This window comes from Tamandua tetradactyla, chromosome 1, assembly GCF_023851605.1.
Source record: "Tamandua tetradactyla isolate mTamTet1 chromosome 1, mTamTet1.pri, whole genome shotgun sequence".
In the NCBI taxonomy this organism is placed as follows: Eukaryota; Metazoa; Chordata; class Mammalia; order Pilosa; family Myrmecophagidae; genus Tamandua; species Tamandua tetradactyla.
The window spans coordinates 144,590,648-144,597,861 of NC_135327.1; positions in this window are offsets into that span (position 1 = coordinate 144,590,648).

The window sequence follows — 7,214 nt, forward strand, 5'->3', positions numbered from 1 at the left end:
CTTTTTGTTGTTGAGTTGGACAATCTCTTCATAAATTCTGAATACTAGACCTTTATCTGATATGTTGTTTCCAAATATTGTCTCCCATTGTGTAGGCTATCTTTCTACTTTCTTGATGAAGTTCTTTGATGCACAAAAGTGTTTAATTTTGAGGAGCTCCCATTTATTTATTTCCTTCTTCAGTGCTCTTGCTTTAGGTTTAAGGTCCATAAACCCGCCTCCAATTGTAAGTTTCATAAGATATCCCCCTACATTTTCCTCTAACTGTTTTATGGTCTTAGACCTAATGTTTAGATCTTTGATCCATTTTGAGTTAACTTTTGTATAGGGTGTGAGATACGGGTCTTCTTTCATTCTTTTGCATATGGATATCCAGTTCTCTAGGCACCTTTTATTGAAGAGACTGTTCTGTCCCAGGTGAGTTGGCTTGACTGCCTTATCAAAGATCAAATGTCCATAGATAAGAGGGTCTATATCTGAGCACTCTATTCAATTCCATTGGTCGATATATCTATCTTTATGCCAATACCATGCTGTTTTGACCACTGTGGCTTCATAATATGCCTTAAAGTCAGGCAGCGCAAGACCTCCAGTTTCATTTTTTTTCCTCAAGATGTTTTTAGCAATTTGGGGCACCCTGCGCTTCCAGAGAAATTTGCTTATTGGTTTTTCTATTTCTGAAAAATAAGTTGTTGGGATTTTGATTGGTATTGCATTGAATCTGTAGATCAATTTAGGTAGGATTGACATCTTAACTATATTTAGTCTTCCAATCCATGAACACGGTATGCCCTTCCATCTATTTAGGTCTTCTGTGATTCTTTTAGCAGTTTTTTTGTAGTTTTCTTTATATATGTTTTTTGTCTCTGTAGTTAAATTTATTCCTAGGTATTTTATTCTTTTAGTTGCAATTGTAAATGGGATTCGTTTCTTGATATCCCCCTCAGCTTGTTCATCACTAGTGTATAGAAATGCTACAGATTTTTGAATGTTGATCTTGTAACCTGCTACTTTGGTGTACTCATTTATTAGCTCTAGTAGTTTTGTTGTGGATTTTTCCGGGTTTTCGACGTATAGTATCATATCGTCTGCAAACAGTGATAGTTTTACTTCTTCCTTTCCAATTTTGATGCCTTGTATTTCTTTTTCTTGTCTAATTGCTCTGGCTAGAACCTCCAACATGATGTTGAATAATAGTGGTGATAATGGACATCCTTGTCTTGTTCCTGATCTTAGGGGGAAAGTTTTCAATTTTTCCCCATTGAGGATGATATTAGCTGTGGGTTTTTCATATATTCCCTCTATCATTTTAAGGAAGTTCCCTTGTATTCCTATCTTTTGAAGTGTTTTCAACAGGAAAGGATGTTGAATCTTGTCAAAGGCCTTCTCTGCATCAATTGAGATGATCCTGTGATTTTTCTGCTTTGATTTGTTGATATGGTGTATTACATTAATTGATTTTCTTATGTTGAACCATCCTTGCATACCTGGGATGAATCCTACTTGGTCATGATGTATAATTCTTTTAATGTGTTGTTGGATACGATTTGCTAGAATTTTATTGAGGATTTTTGCATCTATGTTCATTAGAGAGATTGGTCTGTAGTTTTCTTTTTTTGTAATATCTTTGCCTGGTTTTGGTATGAGGGTGATGTTGACTTCATAGAATGAATTAGGTAGTTTTCCCTCCACTTCGATTTTTTTGAAGAGTTTGAGGAGAGTTGGTACTAATTCTTTCTGGAATGTTTGATAGAATTCACATGTGAAGCCGTCTGGTCCTGGACTTTTCTTTTTAGGAAGCTTTTGAATGACTGATTCAATTTCTTTACTTGTGATTGGTTTGTTGAGGTCATCTATTGGTCTTGAGTCAAAGTTGGTTGTTCTTGTCTTTCCAGGAACCCGTCCATTTCATCTAAATTGTTGTATTTATTAGCGTAAAGTTGTTCATAGTATCCTGTTATTACCTCCTTTATTTCTGTGAGGTCAGTGGTTATGGCTCTTCTTCCATTTCTGATCTTATTTATTTGCATCCTCTCTCTTCTTCTTTTTGTCAATCTTGCTAAGGGCCCGTCAACCTTATTGATTTTCTCATAGAACCAACTTCTGGTCTTATTGATTTTCTCTATTGTTTTCAATTTCATTTATTTCTGCTCTAATCTTTGTTATTTCTTTCCTTTTGCTTGCTTTGGGATTAGTTTGCTGTTCTTTCTCCAGTTCTTCCAAGTGGACAGTTAATTCCTGCATTTTTGCCTTTTCTTCTTTTCTGATATGGGCTTTTAGGGCAATAAATTTCCCTCTTAGCACTGCCTTTGCTGCGTCCCATGAGTTTTGATATGTTGTGTTTTCGTTTTCATTCGCCTCGAGGTGTTTACTAATTTCTCTTGCAATTTCTTCTTTGACCCACTCGTTGTTTAAGAGTGTGTTGTTGAGCCTCCACGTATTTGTGAATTTTCTGGCACTCCGCCTATTATTGATTTCCAACTTCATTCCTTTATGATCCGAGAAAGTGTTGTGTATGATTTTAATCTTTTTAAATTTGTTAAGACTTGCTTTGTGACCCAGCATATGGTCTATCTTTGAGAATGATCCATGAGCACTTGAGAAAAAGGTGTATCCTGCTGTTGTGGGATGTAATGTCCTATAAATGTCTGTTAAGTCTAGCTCATTTATAGTAATATTCAGTTTCTCTATTTCTTTACTGATCCTCTGTCTAGATGTTCTGTCCATTGATGAGAGTGGTGAATTGAAGTCTCCAACTATTATGGTATATGTGTCTGTTTCCCTTTTCAGTGTTTGCAGTGTATTCCTCATGTATTTTGGGGCATTCTGGTTTGGTGCGTAAATATTTATGATTGTTATGTTTTCTTGTTGAATTGTTCCTTTTATTAGTAGATAGTGTCCTTCTTTGTCTCTTTTAACTGTTTTACATTTGAAGTCTAATTTGTTAGATATTAGTATAGCTACTCCTGCTCTTTTCTGGTTGTTATTTGCATGAAAGATCTTTTCCCAACCTTTCACTTTCAACCTATGTTTATCTTTGGGTCTAAGATGTGTTTCCTGTAGACAGCATATAGAAGGATCCTGTTTTTTAATCCATTCTGCCAGTCTGTGTCTTTTGATTGGGGAATTCAGTCCATTAACATTTAGTTTTATTACTGTTTGGATAATATTTTCCTCTACCATTTTGCCTTTTGTGTTATATATATCATATCTGACTTTCCTTCTTTCTACACTCTTCTCCATACCTCTCTCTTCTGTCTTTTCGTATCTGACTCTAGTGCTCCCTTTAGTATTTCTTGCAGAGCTGGTCTCTTGGTCACAAATTCTCTCAGTGACTTTTTGTCTGAGAATGTTTTGATTTCTCCCTCATTTTTGAAGGACAATTTTGCTGGATATAGGAGTCTTGGTTGGCAGTTTTTCTCTTTTAGTAATTTAAATATATCATACCACTGTCTTCTAGCCTCCATGGTTTCTGCTGAGAAATCTACACATAGTCTTATTGGGTTTCCTTGTATGTGATGGATTGTTTTTCTCTTGCTGCTTTCAAGATCCTCTCTTTCTCTTTGACCTCTGACATTCTAACTCCATTCTTTTCCCTATAGTTTCTGTTTCTTTTTGGAATTCAATGTTTCATCCTCCAAATCACTAATTCTATCTTCTGTCTCTTTAAATCTATCATTGTATGTGTCCATTGTTTTTTCCATCTTTTCCACTTTATCCTTCACTTCCATAAGTTCTGTGATTTGTTTTTTCAGTTTTTCTATTTCTTCTTTTTGTTCAGTCCATGTCTTCTTCATGTCCTCCCTCAATTTATTGATTTCATTTTTGAAGAGGTTTTCCATTTCTGTTCGTATATTCAGCATTAGTTGTCTCAGCTCCTGTATCTCATTTGAACTATTGGTTTGTTCTTTTGACTGGGCCATATTTTCAATTTTCTGAGCGTGATCCGTTATCTTCTGCTGGCATCTGGGCATTTAGTCAGATTTCCCTGGGTGTTGGACCCAACAGGTTGAAAGATTTTTCTGTGAAATCTCTGGGTTCTGTTTTTCTTATCCTGCCCAGTAGGTGGCACTCGTGGCACACGTTTGTCTGCGGGTCCCACCAATAAAAGGTGCTGTGGGTCCTTTAACTTTGGATAATTCTCGCCGTGGGGGAGGTTCGCCAGCCGAAGCGGCTTGGAAGAGTGCCAGCCGGCCCAGGGATCCGAACACGGGGAGGGTCACTGGCCGCCGCAGCCCGGGAGAGCGCCCGTCCAAATATCCTAGTCGGCCCGGGGCACCAAGTGTGGCGGGAGGGCGCCAGCCGCCGCGGCCTGGGAGAGTGCACCGTTCCCAGCCGGACTGGGAAGTCACGTGTTTGGAAGGGACCCTGGTCACTGTTCTCCCCGGCCTGGGGATCTCCGATCCAATTCTCCCAGTTGGTCCGGGGGGCCATGCGTGGTGGGGCACCAGCCGCCGTGGCTTGAGGGGACCACCTGTCCAGTTGTCCCAGCTGGCCTGGGAAGGAGGAAGGGAGGGACTCCGGCCGCTTGCCGCCCCAGCCCGGGGAAGCCCGCTCCCCTCGGCGATCTCACCGGAGTGGGTTCTCTCAGCCAGTCAGCCGTTCCAGGATGGGGTACGCTGTCTTTTTGATCTCTGTCATGGCTCCGGGAGCTGTTCTGTATCGTTTCTACTCCCCTAGTAGTTGTTCTGGAGGAGGAACTAAGATCCGCACGTCTTACTAAGCCGCCATCTTCTCCAGAAGTCCTCGGCCACCTTTTGATCCATGTTTCAACCAACCATCCAAAGAAGCTGTTAATACCTTTTCTAACCCCTCGAACTATAACATTCAATGCAGAATCTCTGCTTAGTGGGTCCATATTAATAAATTCAGCCTCATTCAGCCTTATATTCTTCCCACCGTTATCCCACACCCTTAAAATCCATTGCCACACATATTCCCCTGAGTTCTGTCTATATAAATTGGAAAACTCACACAGTTCTTTTGGAGTATGATGTACCTCCTCATATGTGATACTTTTTACCTCACCTTTAGGGGCCTGTTGGGAACTTAGTCTAGATATAGGATGGAAGAAATGAGGGGTGGTGGGAGTGGGTCATGAAAAGAATTAGAAATATCTTCCAAGCCATTTGCTTCAGGGCATTCATTTGCGGTTTCATCTGGTAAAACAGGATTAATCACTCTAGGACTAATCCCTTCAGGTAGAAGGGAAGTTGGGTGGCCAACTCCCCAAGGCAGGCTGGAGGTGGGCAGTTATGTCCTCAGGGAAAACTGTTTCAGGGTTATCTAAGAAGAGTCAGCATGACCTAGGGTTTCACTCTCACCTCAACATCATTATCAATCCATATGTCATCATCCCATTCTTCTGGGTCCCACTCCTTTCCAATCAATGCCCTCACTTTAATGGCAGACACCATGCAACATTGAGATTTCAGTTTATGTTGTAATGTTGCTACTCTAACAATAAGATTCTTAGTCTGATTTTCAGAGATCTCAAGTCTACTGCTACAGGAAATAAGATTTTCCTTCAGAATACTCACAGAAACGTCCACATCTGTCAAACAGCGCTTAAACTTCTTATTTGAAGCCTTAAGCCCATCCCTTTCACTCCTTAATGTAGCCGGTGTATCTAACAACAAGCCAACAGCTCTACAACTCTTATTTCCACAAAACTCTGTAAAGGTGTCAAAAACATTATCCCCTAGAGCCTGGCTTCGTACAAGCGAATCATTAGGAGAATCGAATGGCGATATTTTGACTATCTCTTTTGCCAACTCACTCCATGGATTGGGAATGTCATTCTGATTATGGGAATTAGAGTCCTCAGTGCCTTTGAGTCCAGTCAAAGTAGAAAACCATTCATAAAAACCCATTTTTAAGATTCTGTTTCTTAAGAACCACTCCTGGTACCAAGTTGTATTAGTTAGGGCTCTATATAGAGACAGAATCAACAGGGAACACTCACAAATACAAAATTCATAAAAGTGTCTCACGTAACCATGGGAACGCAGAGTCCAAAATCTGCAGGGCAGTTTGTGAAGTTGACGATTCTGATGGAGGATCTGTATGAACTCCACAGGAGAGGCTCACCAGCGAAAGCAGTAAGAGAGCCTGTTTCTTCTGAATCCTCCTTAAAAGGCTTCCAGTGATTAAATTAAGCATCACTGATTGCAGAAGACACTCCCCTTTGGCTGATTCAAAATGGAATCAGCTGTGGATGCAGCTGACATGGTCATGATTTAATTCTATGAAATGTCCTCATTGCAACAGACAGGCCAGCACTTGCCCAACCAGACAAACAGGTACCACCACTTGGCCAAGTTGACACATTAACCTGACCATGACACTTTCCTTTTCTGCTCCTCAGACTGGGTGATTTTGTCTTATCTTCAGGTTCACTGATTATTTCTTCTGCCTGGCTCCAATCTACTGTTGAACCCCTTTAGGGAATTTTTAATTTCTGTTACCATGGTCTTCAGCTCTCTCTGGATCTTTTTCATAATTTTCATCTATATATTGATATTTTCTTTCTGTTCTGCTATCATTTCCCTGATTTCTTTTAGTTCTTTGTCCTGTATTTCTTTAGCTCTTTGAGCATATTTAAAACCATTTTTTGAAAGTTTTGTCTGGTATATCCCAGGCCTGGTCCTCCTTGTTGATGATTTCTAATGCTTTAATCTTCTTTGCCTGGGCCTTTGCTTTCTGTTTCTTTGTATGTTTTGTAATCTTTTGCTGAAATCTGGGTATTTTGATATTTTAATGTGTTGTTGCTGAAATTTAGACACTGCACTGTCTGTTCCTAAAGTTTTTACCCATCTAGTGCTATGACCAAGTTTTTCCTGGAATGCCAGGAGTTCACAACAACAACAAAAAAGAAGTAAGAAAAAAGAGAACACTGTTGCCAGCCTTTGAAGATTGACCTATGGGAGTGAGTTATAAGAGAATAACTGAATCCAAAGCATGCCCCATATATCTCATCTGGGGCATTCATATGTGGCCCTAGGAATTCTCCCATTTACACAGTTACGAATGTCCCCTCTTCCCTAGGAAACAGTTTCCTCACAGTCCCAGGCACTGCACTGTATGTCCTACAGCCAGCAACCCCTTGCCCCAGTCAGTGCTATTTTGACTGCTCTCCCTTAGCCTTCTCTAGGAGAGTTCATGAGCTGCCTTTAACACGCAAGACAAATTCTGGGACAAGTCCCTCAGGTCAC